The sequence below is a fragment of the Vidua macroura genome, chromosome 1 (genome assembly GCF_024509145.1).
Source record: "Vidua macroura isolate BioBank_ID:100142 chromosome 1, ASM2450914v1, whole genome shotgun sequence".
Lineage (NCBI taxonomy): Eukaryota > Metazoa > Chordata > Aves > Passeriformes > Viduidae > Vidua > Vidua macroura.
In genome coordinates this window covers 104,563,201-104,577,286 of record NC_071571.1, presented here as the reverse complement: position 1 = coordinate 104,577,286, position 14,086 = coordinate 104,563,201, and the positions used below count along the sequence as shown (strand labels likewise).

General features: G+C 44.6%; 1 protein-coding gene across 23 annotated transcripts in view; it reads right to left on the bottom strand.

Annotated features, from left to right (window-relative positions):
• EPB41L3 (erythrocyte membrane protein band 4.1 like 3) overlaps positions 1-13,883 on the bottom strand; it is a 97,112-nt gene extending 83,229 nt beyond the window's left edge. For 22 of the 23 annotated variants that reach the window (XM_053973889.1, XM_053973967.1, XM_053973926.1 and 19 more), the window contains exon 1: positions 13,797-13,883. The gene's annotated coding sequence lies outside the window, so the exon portion shown is untranslated. Of the gene's footprint in view, positions 1-11,421; positions 11,512-13,796 lie in introns of those variants that run through there. The other variant, XM_053973897.1, reaches the window with a different exon arrangement.
• Between the last annotated feature and the right edge of the window lie 203 nt (positions 13,884-14,086).

The following is a 14,086-nucleotide window of genomic DNA, read 5'->3' as shown; positions in this document are numbered from 1 at the left end:
GTACGACATGCTTACAAACCCCTACACTCCGTGCCATGAGTTTTCTAACTTGTTTTAATTCACAGGTCTTTGCAGGCACAGGCAGTGTGCTGTCTGGGACAAGAGCAAAGCCAGTGCAAGGCATGGGCATGTCAGGGCCTCAGCCCAAACATTTCATTGTAAGGATCCCCTTCTCTCAGGCCAACCCCACTCTCCTAATGAGGATATGAGTGCATGCTTCTCTCCCAGTTTATATTTATCCCTGGCCCAGGTGCTGTTTTCCAACTGTGAACACAAGCTCCCCTGTGCTGAGGACTCTGAAACTAAAAGAAAGAATGTGTGAGATGGTAAAATGAATTCACTCAAACTGGTGTCACGTGCCAAAGCACAAAGGCCTGGTGTTTTTGAATGTTCAAAGCCAGCATATGTTTGTCCCTACGCTTGTGTTCTATATGTTTTTTGCCTCACTGAAGCCTACAGCAAACAGCTGTCATTAACATTCACCCCTTCTGCTAGCATTTTCCTTAATCCCTAACTGACTTCCCAGCCTATAATTAAACTTTCCAGCTGCCACACTAAGAGATGGCACCAATATCCATCATTTATTTCTAACTAGTCCTTAAAAAGCTCTTTTTCCAATTTCCAAGACCATGGACTAAAATAAAAGCCTCTTACCCTTACAAGTTTTTGGTTAAAAACCTTCCATTCACTTACAAACTGTCTCATCTTTTACCAGGGAAATTAAATGGCCAACTAGTATTATCTTAACAATTAAACTAATGCATTTTTATAGTGCCAATAGCTGGAATGCAAAGAGCTTGAAAACTGATGCATAAACACTACAAGTGTTTCTATATTTCGTATGGAAAATATACTAGAAAGAGCTCTATAACCAACAACATTTACAAAGCTGTTTGGTTCAAGCCCAAAGTTTAAACAGGAGACTGAATTAAGATAATGAAAGACCTGATATCTTACTTTGGATTTCAACAGTAAATTTGGGTTAGCACTTCAATCTTGAAAATGTGTTTTTCATATTCATGTAAGAGATTATTTGAATAGCAGAGCTAGTTGACAACATTTCCATCTGGAACTATTCTTGCAGTGCTCAAGAGGACTTGATATTTTATAAGAAAATTACTGGCTTCACAGTTGAGAAAGGGAGAAGATGTCTGAAGCTAGTGCTGTATTTTTTTGGTAATGTGACATAACAAGACCCCGAGGAAGCTGAACAAAGCAGGTGAAGGCAGTGGACACACAGTGTGGGGTTCAAACACTCATCATTCAGAAGCCCTTCAGATCCATTACAAGAACCGCCCGCCCCCCCCTAAACAGCCACAAAATGCTGTTATTTTTTAAGCCCCAAATGTCTGGGACACCTGCTGAGCTTTTGAGCCCAAAAAGTTTCCCCAGCCGAAACCTGCAGTCTGGAGAGACACACACATCATCCTCAGTCCCAGAGCTCTGCAACTCTGCACACCAAAACCCAGGAGCCTGTATCTCCAAATACTATCTGTTATAGAGTAAGGAAATATCTGCTTGACTGCTGAAGCACCATCACCAAAAACAGCAAGCAGGCTCCATTCACAGTATGATTGGCAAGTGCCAGCTGGCAGTCTTGACAGCCCACAGCCTGTAGCCTGCTGATGAAGACTCAGAGATGTTCAGGATCAGCCACCTCGGTGTCTCCTCCAACATGTTCAGGAGTCACAGCATGCTTTGGTTTTGCCTTTTGCCTCATGTGGCAGAGTAAAATTGAGTGCTAAGATGCAGCCTTCATGTTTATGAAACTGCAGGCTGGTTTCATAGAGGATGAGGCTGCAACCTTGCTGAAAGTTACCACCTATTTAAACAAAGTGGGGCTCCTTGAGGAAAGGAGTGCATTGTTTTCCATGTTATACTACTGCTTGAGATCAACAATTCAACATTAAGTTTTTAATGGATTTCCATAACTATGCAGGATTTATCAACTACTGTAAGGCTATTTTGGTAGGCTACCGGATTAATAATTCGGGTTTTGTCAAGTCTAAAAGCATCACTTCTCAGCAAAGAGATCATGCCAGACAGGTGTAGAAATTCAAAGCCTGAACAGCTATGGCTTTGTTCCTAGCAGCAAGGCAAGAGAGGTCAATATTTTAGGTGAAAATGGATACACTTTCAGTTCTCTCTAAACTACCGGCGAAACTTTTCTCCCTCCTTACATTAAACATATAATTTTAAAGATGGATTTCGAAGAGTGCGTGTGACACTCTTAAGCTTCAGATATGTATGTGTTGAGAGGTTAGGAGAATATGAAAACAGCGTTTCATTGAAACCCGTTTGTCATTTTTAATCACAGGATAACTCTAGAAGAGGTGTGACTGATGCAATTTAAATTTTCACCTGACAAACTGAATTATTCATCTTGGCAGCGCCTACGACAAAAGACCAAGCAGAGCAGGCAGTCAGTCAGTCACCAGCCCCAGGAGCTGCTACAGAACATCCTTGAGAAGGGGAAGCCATGTCTTGCAGCACCACACGGTGAAGTCCTGCTCCTTGCAAGGAGGGCCCAGGACCTCATCCTTGTCCCCACTGCTACCTCCTACCTTTTGTTTTCCAAAGCAGGGGAGGACCCTGGGCAGGCCCACTGATAAGAAATGCTGTGGTTTGCAAGGAAGGTGACAGAAATGAAGTTGAGGCCTTTATCTGCACCTGGAAAGAGCTGTGTGTTCTGTACTTGTGGCTCAGACAGGGAGGACTAAGGAGTCTGAGGAGCTTTTTATTTGAAACTGAATGAAAACTCTACCTGTTGCTAGTCACTACTTCATTTGCCAGGGATGGGACCTGAGGGAACAGCCTAAAGGTGTGTCAGGGGAAGTTTCAGTTAGATACTAGAAAAAGGTTCACCCAGAGGGTGCTTGGGCACTGGAACAGGCTCACCAGGGAAGTGTTCGAGGGTTTGGACAATACTCTGAGGCACATGGTGTGATGATTGGGCCAGGAATTGGACTTGAAGATCCTTGAAGGTACCTTCCAAATCAGCCTATTCGGTGAGTCTGTGAAATACTCCAAGCTCACACTAAGTTTTCAAGGAATTGACTTTTCCTACTGGAATGCACTTGTCATTATGTCTTGTCAACCCAGTTCTGGAAGATACCATGCATTTTTCAGAACTGTTATCTTAAGCAATGCTATACATTACTTTTATGTCTCAGTTTTGTGCCTCTCTAGTATTAGTGATCAATAGTTTCCTCATTGCATGTTCTACCAGAATTGAGAAAGAAATAAAGTTCTAAAAATTCCAGTGTTAATAAAATGGGGTTTCCATACAACACAACTTCAGAATAGTAGGTTAAGAGTAGGCTATCCAAAGTCTTAAAATGAAGACTAAATGCCAGCAGAAAGCAGGATTCCTTGCCTGGAAATGTAGAGATGTTGGTTTAAACATGAGATTAGTCAAAGAGTGAATTCTGCTCAGCCCACATCCCCAGTATGTTTTTAAGTAGGAAATAATTCCATTCATTATGTAAACTCTAATTCAGACTCTTGTTAATGTTTGTGCTATCCTTTCTGAATTTCTGGACAGTTTCTTTCAGGCTCAGCAGCCAACATTTCATTAAGAAATATTTAACAACCAGTGTTTTTTAAACAACGTCACGTTTGCAGAAATAATTGCATATCACATCTACTTTACAAAATCAAAATACAGCCAGTGGAAACCAGATACAAAACACAAGCTTTCAGCTGAACTACTTTTGTTTAGAAAATGAACAAACAATGTATTTCCTTGGCTGAGACCTTGATCTGTTTGCCAAATACTGTCCTGCAGAGCTTTTTCTTCTTACAACAACATTCCAGGCACAGAGGACAGCAAGGAAGCACACTCACAGTTCTGCAGGTTAGGAACAATGATAACCTCGGCGTGCCTTTAAAGAAAGGTGGCAAAGCATTTTCAGTGAAGAACACAATGCAGTATGTAGTTAATGTATCTGTTTTATCCCTTTATAACTGCTCGGAAGCCAGAGAGTGATGGGTATCTTCTTATGCAATTACAAAGTTTTTAACATGATGTTTTGTTGCCGCATCTTCTAGTGCATGCCAGCACTGTTTCACTTAGGAAAAAAAGCACAGCAAGATTTCTTATGAATCTATGGAAATATCAAACACTCATATCGATTTCCACAGACTGGTTTAAAGAAGGAGGCATAACTACACCAACAGTGTTCTTCAAAGCAATATCATAGGATCAGAAGGTCATGGGGGGCATCTTTTTTTGTACCAGCTATTTTGCTTTTAGATAGAGGAAACACTGGCTAGAGCTAGAAAGGGGCATTTCAGATGGTGGAAAATGCAGGATGCAGGGAAACAAAAATAAATTGCAATAATCAAACCTCTACTGGGGTGAGGCAAGGTGATTCAGAACAACAAAGGATGGGGAAAATACAGTTATCGTATCTACAAAGCAGATAGGTTAAAACAACATTGGAGCTTGAGAGGGAGGAAGTCCAAAGCCAGGTAAAGAGTTTGCTTTAATATAGACATTACTGTTACAGAAGCTGCTGGTATCCTTCTGGTCTATGTAACCATTCTGCCCCCATGGGTAACCCCAAAACCATGCAGTTTGCCCTGTACTGACAAGAGACATTTTATGTCTGTTCCTACAGCACAGCAATGCAAAGTTGGTAACAATTTAAAAAGAAGGAACTTCTTTTATTCTTCAGCTCTGCATCCTTAATTCAATTACTGTCCCCTAGGGCTGAGAAAAGGACTGGCTTTACTGCTCTGCATTATCATGTTGGCAGAGAAGCTACACAGAAAAATATTCCTAGTTTATATATGATGCAAGTGTATGAAAAACTTCAGGTTCACACAATGAAGAATAAGTCAAGAAATCTAAGTCAAAGAAGTATCAGGTGAGGATAGAATACTCTTAAACCTGAAGTATGAAATTCTGTGTGGTTGAGCTTCACAAGAGCTGTGGTCAACAGGTAGCAGATCAGAAATAACAACCTTAGCACCAACACTTAGAAGCGTAAGATTGGCTTTTCAAGTATGTTTAGTTTAGCTTAGCTTTCAAGTAATTTCAGTATTTCTTTCATATATACTTTCAAGAATATCAGCATTTCACCATCACAATAATTGTGCGGCATATTTAGTTTGTGCAAATAAAAGTAGGTAAATTGTTTGTGCAGACAGAAAGCCTGGTTGAATATATTTATATATACACTGATGAAGGAAGTGGGTGCTGTCTTTTCTCCCTATCTTGGAAAACCAGTGAGGGCAGAAGCATTGTCTGCTGGCTCTGCTTCTCCAACCCAGGTGTGAAGGAAGGGATTCCCAAGATCAGGACAGTGAGACAAATCAACTATTCTCTATTTCTTGAGAATGTCACTAAATAGGGTGGCATGAGAAATGGCTGTGGGTGGTGGTTTGGTTTTTTTTTGTTGTTGTTGTTGTTTTGTTTTGTTTTTTTTTTTCCAAAATATCTACTATAGCCCATGAATAGATTATTATAATCCACAAATACTAGTAGTGGCACTGAGGGCAGGTCTGAACACAGAAAGCAAACCACTGTCAATACCAGATCTAAGCTGGCATAGAGCCTGTCCCCAACTTCTGTTTTCTGCACTTAGCACACTACCCCTGCAAAATAATGAAACCCCAACAGCGCTAGCACAGTATTAAAGGATCCTCCTAATTGCCATGCTTCAAATTCCAGCTCTAAGCCTGCTAAGAGAAAGTCTGCAAAACTCTTTAATAAATCATAGAAATCAGAGACGAAAATTAGGTCATGTCACCCACGCCTCCTATCTGCACCGTGAGTCTGTTACCCATACAGTGCTGCCGAGTGCTCCGTCTCGACAACTCCTAAATGATTCAAGTGCTGAGGTTTCTCCCAGTTCCCCAGGCAGACTGTTACACAGCCCAGTGAACATCACCATCCATAGGCTTTGCACTGACCAGCCTCATCCTCTCTGTACCAATTTTATCTTTGTCCCATTTTGTTCTGTTCCTATTTATATCTTCCTCCAACTTCCCCCAAATCTGCTCTTGATGCTACCTCAACCACTATCCGGCAAAAATTGTTGCTCAGGAAACGTTCTTCTGCCTCTCCTGTAATAACTGCTGTAGTGTGCTGCTATTTTTAGGAGAAAAAAAGGAGGTGGTAAGGGAATGAAAGGCTGCCAGCTCCAGCTGTACAAGAATAATGCTCTAGTACAGTGGAAACTATATTACAGTGTTTCTCTTTAAGCACATATAATTGACCAAAACCTTAGTCTTCTAGAATGATCTAAATGGGAAAGATAGAAGAAATGGAAAAGACAAATTCCAAGGTTAAAAAAAATCCCTTGTCACTTCACCTTTCAATCCTACAGCTGGGTTCTTCCTTCCAAGGTTGTTCTTGAGATTTTACAACAGCCCTTGCCCAGTGAGACACATGGTTAAAGTAATCACATATTGCCATTATTCTACAATAATTTAGGTTGGAAGGGACCTTAAAACTCACCAAGTTCCAACCCCCCTGCCATGGACAGGGACACCTTCCACTAGACCAGGTTGCTTAAAGCCCCATCCAACCTGGCCTTGAACACCTGGCCTTTGACAATGCTTTCAGGCACATGGTGTGAATGTTGGGGTGTTCTGGACAGGTCCAGGAGTTGGATTTTATGGTCCTTGATGGGGCCTTCCAACTCAGTATATTCTATGATTCTATGACTTTCAGGGATGGGGCACCCACAACTTCTCTAGAAAACCTGGCTATTCTACCTTGTCCTAACATTACATGCTTGTGTAAAACATCTCTCCATCTTTTCTGTAAGCCTTCTTAAACTGAAATGTCCCAGCGCAATCTCCCCAGAGCCTTCTCTGCTCCAGTCTGAACAACCTCAACTCTTTTAGTCTGTCTTCCTAGCAGAGGTGCTCCAGCTCTCTGATCACATTTGTGGCCCTCCTCTGTACCTGCTCCAACAGGTCTACACTTTTCCTGTGCTGGGAACCCACAGGTGGAAGCAATATTCCAGGTAAGGTCTCATGAGAGCAGAGTGGAGAGAACCACATCCCTCAGCTGCCTGGCCACACTGCTTTTGACAGAGCCCAGGATGCTGTTGGCTTTCTGGGCTATGATCATGCCTTGCTGTCATGCTGAGCTTCTCTTACACAAACACCTCCAGGTATTTCTCCTCAGGCCTGCTCTCAATCCATCTCTCAGCCTGTATTTGAGCTTGGGTTTGTCCTGACCCCTGTGCAGGGCCTTACACTTGACCTTACTGAACTTCAAGAGGTTCACGTGGACCCACCTCTCAAGCCTGTCAAGGTCCCCCTGAATGCCATCCCTTCCCTCCAGCATGTCAGCCACACCAAACCGCTTGGTGGTGTCAGCAAACTGCGCAATCATTAAAAAATTATCAATTAAGAAACCCGCTTACAAGAAGCCTCTGTGCCTTGGGCCACCCCCTCAAATAGAAGTGAGACCTACATTTTGTGCTTGCTTCAAGACAAAGTGACATGCTGACCTCCAAAAAGGCAGCTGCCCATCATTCCCCAACTTCCCCGGCCAATGCCGGTGCCCGATGCTTCACACAAAGGGCTTTGTGCAACCAGTGCCTGGACTATCGAGATCATCTGGCCAAACTAGAAGACCCTGCTTTCCTGAGCACACACTTTTATACATCACCCACTGTCTTTATCAAACCAGGTATTTACTGATACGCAAGGTTAGGAACCACTACCAGGAACAAAGTAGAGGTATCGGATTTTTTGCTACCAGTAATTCTCACAGGCAAGCAGTGATGTTTCTCTTTGTATATATGCATTTGTCCATGTATGGACTCCAGTGCATCTGTGGGGCACCTCCAGCAATCACACCATGCTGGGAGCAGAGGGGCTAAGCTCCATCTGTCCCAACAGTTGCTCTGCAACAGCAGTAATTTAACAGAAAGAAAACAGTGATAAATACAGAGCACCTGGTGAAGTAATAATTTCTAGTGTCTAGTGGGGAAGATTTCAGCTTCCTGACCTAAGCTACGATTTGGCTGGATCAGATTTTGATACCTCCATCTAAACCAAACGGAGCTTTGTTTCACAGCCAGGCTTACCAATTTCTGTGGGAAGACTGGCGGACTAAGATACTCCCCAACATGAGTCAGGGTGCAAGAACAGGTCTCTCAGTTAGTATAAACATATGTTTCCTAGGTCTGGAAGAGCTGGTGTGTTTTTTTCTTTTTTTTCTTTTTCTGTTCTTCACAGCCTGTTTACATTTCCTGGCTTATTAAACTAGATTTTATTTGCAGCCAGTACATCCTAGGGAACTGGAGGTGTTACACATAATTGCCCTCAGATTCATAAGGACTAAACAAAGTAATCTCCACCACCAGGGAGTCCTTCTGCTCCATTGCTACCAGCAGTGTCAAGTTCCCTGGATACCATGAGTGGTGTCACCTCCTGCCACCAGGGAAAGGGCTGCTGGTGCACCCCAGCATGTGGCTGTCTCCCAGGATTTACTCACCTCCTCCAGGGAGGTGGAGAGTGCTGTGACTGAGCTGCTGCAAGGGATGAAGCTCTGAGGATGAGGAATATGAAGGAATAATCCCAAATGAGGAGGAGGAGAAGCAGCACAGGTACTTGGCCACTTTCTTGGGTGATGGAAGGAATGGAGAGTGCCAAAGGATCAGGTTCCAGCAGGGACTCCACCAAGGAGCCCAAAGACAGGGGGACCCAGCCAGTGATTGCAGCCAGGGAAAGGGGACATGAAGGGGGAGCGATAGGCAAAAGCCTGACTGGAGGAGCAGGACACAACTGCAGAGCAGAAGAAAACCATAGGCCTAAGTGTAGAGCTTGCCCCAGTATGATATGGGCCAGAGCCAGGTGTTTTCCCTACCTCTCTCCCATGAACATCCCACTGTTCATCAACAGGGCTCTGAACAAAACCCCACCAGGGTCAGCTGTTGCTACCTCAAATTATTCACTCACTTGCTACCTGCAGCCCATCTGGGGAAAAAAAAAACAAAAAACAAAACAAAACAAAACAAAACAAAACAAAACAAAACAAAAAAAAAACCACAAAACAAAAAAACAAAAAAACAAAAAAAAAACCCACAAAAAAAAAAAAAAAAAACAACAAAACAACAACAACAAAAAACAACTCCTGTTTTGGGAAAAAGGCTGCCCTAAAAGCCAGGCAATGGGCACATGCTACACTTTGGTAGTCCCAATTTTAACATAGCCCTAAACTAGAATCATCAACCACTCTCTATTCCAGACAGGAGCTTTCTTCTTCCAAGTCTCACCTAATAGAGCAATGCTGTGACTGTTTCCTCCGGTCCCATTTGCCAATAAACATCTGTTTCATAGAAATACCCACACATGAGCAGGTATTCAAAATTGTATCCTGCTTTTTTTTCTTCACATTCCCTTACCCTTCCTGAAAGTATTTTTTTTTATATTCACATGTGTTTTCCATTTATTCTAGCCCTTTATCCCCAACACATGCTCCGAGTCCCCAGCTTCCACATTCTTCTTTAACCCTATAAACTGAAAACTTTTCTCAATGGGATCAAATATCTGGTGGGTGATCCTCATGCAGATATCTGTACTTCTTTTGTTTCTCATCTTGCCAACAGATCAGTTTTGATAGATAGTGAAGCCACTGAAAAGGAGTCTCTATCTGTGGCATACAACGTATTTACCAGATCTATAAAGGAAAGGGTAAAAATTGATGAGGTCTATGTAGAAAGGCCCCCTTCCCCATTTTTTTTTTTTTATTCTGTGTACTTTTTAAACTTTCATTTATGTAATACTCTTTCATGTACTGCATGCCATAGGATGCAAATAGATTCATGATTTAATAGATTATAATTTCCTTTTTGCTTTTACTCGCTTTATTCAAGAACAGCCAGCTCTGCTGATACAAAGATGAAGTAAAATTTAAAGATTTCATTTTCCTTCAGAGACAAAAAGCTGACAATTACTCAAATTGCATTATATCAAATACTCAGGAAGGGTGCAAGAGATACTGATTTTGCTGTCTATACAGCACACTGTCTCAGATTAACTCAGTTGTCCCAAATACTGACCCATTTTTGCTTTTCCAGAGGTACTCAGTCCTCAGCAATCCTCTTGAGCTTCCTCTGCACTGATGGTGATGGTGACAACGATTGAGAGTGGCAGGGGAAGGAGCAAAGGGCCTGTAGGTTTTCTCTTACCGAAGTCACGGAAAGTGCTTATGCTCCTCTTCTCCACTACCTGGGCTGTTCCCTTTAAAAAATGGAGATCTTCCCAAAGAAAACAAGCCTTTCTCTTTGGGTGTTTCAAGCCAGCTATTGAGAGAGCCAGTGCTAGGTGTCCATATACTCATTTAGACTGGGACCATTCCCCAGCCATTATAAATGGCAAACACTCAAGATTGAAAATTTAGAGAAACATGCTATAAAAGCTAGCTAATCTATCATTCTTCCAGTGGATCATCTCTTTTAAAGACTTCCTTTATGCTACTGACTCAAACTGCTTAATGATGTTTATTTAAGTCTAGTTCTGGGTAACACTCTTATATTCTACAACTTTTGTACAAAATAGAAACAATCCATCATCCAGAATAAACACTTTTTCAGTCTAATTTTCAGCTTAGTTGACAGCAATCATATTTTTCAGTTATATGCATGCATTTATACTCACTTGATTAGAGAGAAATTTTGTTTGAACAAAACACTTTGAACATTCAAACACTGCAGACATATTTCCTGTAAAAATGCGATAAATAAAATGCTAAACCACAAAATCCTAGGGCCATGCTACACAGATTGAAAAAACACAATCCTGCAGACTCACAACCGCCCTCCCTGCATAGACTGACCCCTTGTTTTCAAAGCCCAACTTATATTAAACATGCACTGAGTATACACAGATTCTCAGCCAAGGATGTATTTTGATATGACAAAGTCACATAGTTTCACACTTTTGTGTTGAAAATGCCATAGCCCAAGGAATAAAGCTGATGCTTCATCTCATGAGAGACAAGAAGTCTTTTATAACCACTTATAAATGGTTTGACGTTTTCCCTCAGACAACAAGCAGTCATTTACTGGTACATGAGATTTCCATGAAACAAGTCTGAATGTCACCCACCGTGAATAACACATTTAACACATTTCAAGAACTTTCTGTTAATTCAAAATCATGCCTAAAATACAAAAAAAAAGTGACATTTTACATATTTTAAGAAAACAACCATGCATAACCCCCATGGAACTCACAACCACGCGTCAAACAACAAACCTAACAAACATAGGTGCGACCACTTTGCTGTGGGACAAATCTACTATTACCTACCCCTTCCTGATTTCAAAGAAAAAATCTCTGAATAACAATTATTTCTCATTAAAGACTAAATATTCAGCAGGTTTCCACTACAGACAAGAAAAGATTTCATCCTGATTAAATGAAAGATTACATAAGTTGTAGCTTCACCTTCACTTGCTCCTTCTCAGAAGAGAGAACAAAACCCCAACCCAAACCAGCCCTCTCCAGTTTTGGTGCAGCTCTCCAGCAGTCAGACACAGCCCTAGCCAGCGAGGAGCCGCCAAGGCTGAGGCACAAGGAGAGGCTGGGGATGGGTGCCACACCCTGCGCCCCCCCCCCCCCCCCCCCCGCTGCTCCTCCTCAAGGCTAGACCTGCCCACCGCAGCAGCGGGCTCCCATGGGATGAGCTCCTGATGCGCATCCGACCAGCTCCTCGTCCTATGGGGAAGCCTTTGGGGAGAAAAGGCCATCAGCTGCACCACTAACAGAGGGATGCGACTGCAGGCAATTAGTGAGGGGAGAGGCCGGAGCTGTACTGGTCTGATAAAACAGAACCAGTGTATTTTTAATGCTTCCCGATGTGTTTCATGTTCCCTGCTGCAGTAAGCAGGTCTACAGCATGCCAGCAGCTCAAGGAGCCTTTGCGTTCATGCAGTGCCATAAGGAATAAACTTCAGCAGCTCTTACCCCAATGCAGTGTTCTCAGGCTGTCCTCTCCTCCCCTGATTGCCATGCAGGTCTCATCCTCACACTAGAGCTGAAACTTTCCAACCCAAGCAGACCAGCATAGCAGTATTTGCCTATACTCTATTATGCATGTACACACTCAGAGGTGCAGCAAGACCAGTGAATTTAACAGCATCAGTGATGCAGCATGATGATCTTGACCTTTTAATACTCTGTGAAAGGACTCTTCTCCACAAAATTAGAGAAAAAGCATACATTCAACTGCATCTGACCTTTACTGGTCCAAGCCTTATGTAGTTTGCTTATATTTGTATTTTTAATGGGATTTAATACTTGCTTTCTTTGTACAAACCTTTCAGCTTTCTATGGACAAAGACAATTGCTGACAACACTGAAAGTAAAACAAAAAGGTATCACTCAGATCACCAGGCTGTAAAAGAACAAATGCGCATGGGACACACCTAACCTAGAGCTTTTTTTCTTTTTTTTTATTTGGCAAGCGGGCCTCTGACTTGCAATCATTTTGACAGAAAAGACCTCTAACATTGTAAGTAGCTTCCCTTCAACTTCGAAGCAACGTGCATGTTCAGTGGAGGAAATAGTTTCCATCTCTGCTCTGCCTCAAACAGGAGCACACGCCAGAGAACAGTGGTGAGTAACAACCGCCTTGACCCACCGCTCTCCTCCTCCAGCACAGCCCCAAAAGAAATTAAATAAAGTCAGCACAAGGCCAGACAGGGATGATTTGCTACTGCGATTTCCACAGGAGTGCAAGTTTTTAAGCTTCTTGCTATATGTGATGAAGTTTCGCCTTTGAATGAAAAATGGGACAACCGAAAAAGACAAAATCCTTTTCCACCGACCCGCCCCAGTCCTTCTGGCAGCCCAAGGGCGCGGGGCCGCACCCAGGATGCGGGAGCACCGACGGACCCGCTCAGCCCTCACGCTGGTCCCCCGCGGCTTCTCTATTCCCCTTTCCCCACAGACCTGGCCGAGCACCGACACTTCCACACCGCGCTCCGCGGGGCCAGGAGTAGGGATGGGGAAGAGTGAGAGGTTCCAGCGTCCGGGACGCGCTCCCGAGCACCTGGCAGCCCGCGCCGGGTCAGGCAGGCAGGGACGCGCGATCCCTCCCGCGCGGGGCGGAGCGGGGCAGCCCGGCCCGGCGGGGCCCCTCGCTGCCGGCCAGGAGGGGGCCGGCGCGGTGCTGCCACTGCAGCGGTCCGGGGCTGCGATGTGCTCCGTGCATAACCACACCCACCGCATTGCAGAAGCCACGGCCCGGGGCGGGGGGGTAGGGGGTAACCCCCCCATCGCGAGTAGCGCAGCCCCGGCCGGGCCCCTGCACCGCCCAGGTGTTGTGTCCCCCAGGTGAGCGGGGCACTGGGGCAGGCACGGCCCTAGGGGGGCTCGGGGTGCGCCCCACCACGCCACACACCTCGCCCGCCCCCCTCCGCCGTGCCTCTGCCGCCTACAGAAGTTTCCCACAGAAATGCGTATCGTCCTAAAAAAATTAAAATTGCAGTCGCCCTCCCACCCTCCGTCCCCGGCAGAGCTGCGGCGGGAGCAGCCGAGGCTGTGTGTGTCCCCGCAGAGCCCCCGCCGCCCTCCCCGCTCCGCGGGGAGCACCGCTCGCTGCCTGCCCCGGCTCCCCCAGGCAGCCTGGCCGCACGCACACGCCGCCCCCCCAACTTAAAAATGGCTCCTAAGAATGATGCAAATATATATAGACATATATATCTATATTTATATAGATATATATGTCTATATACACACACACATATATATATATAAATAAATACGCATATATTATAAGAAGAGGGAGATGCAATCTGCCCCTGCCCCCCCGGGCATACCCTCAGCTCCCCGCTGCGGGGAGGGCACCGCAGGCAGCGGGGCCGGAGCGGCGCGGAGGTTCCTCGGCCGCGGAGCGGAGCGGCGGGGGCGGCGGTGGCGGGCGCGGGGCTGCTCCCGGCGCGGCGGCGGCCACGCGTCAGCAGCGGCAGCGCAGCCTGGCTCTGCCCAGAGCGAGCCTCCGCCGCTCCCCAGCAAATCAGGGCTGCCGAAGCTCCTCCGGAGAGAGGGAGGGAAAAAGGAAAGGGGAAGAAAAAAAAAAAAAAGGAAAAAAAAAAAAAAAAAAAAAAAA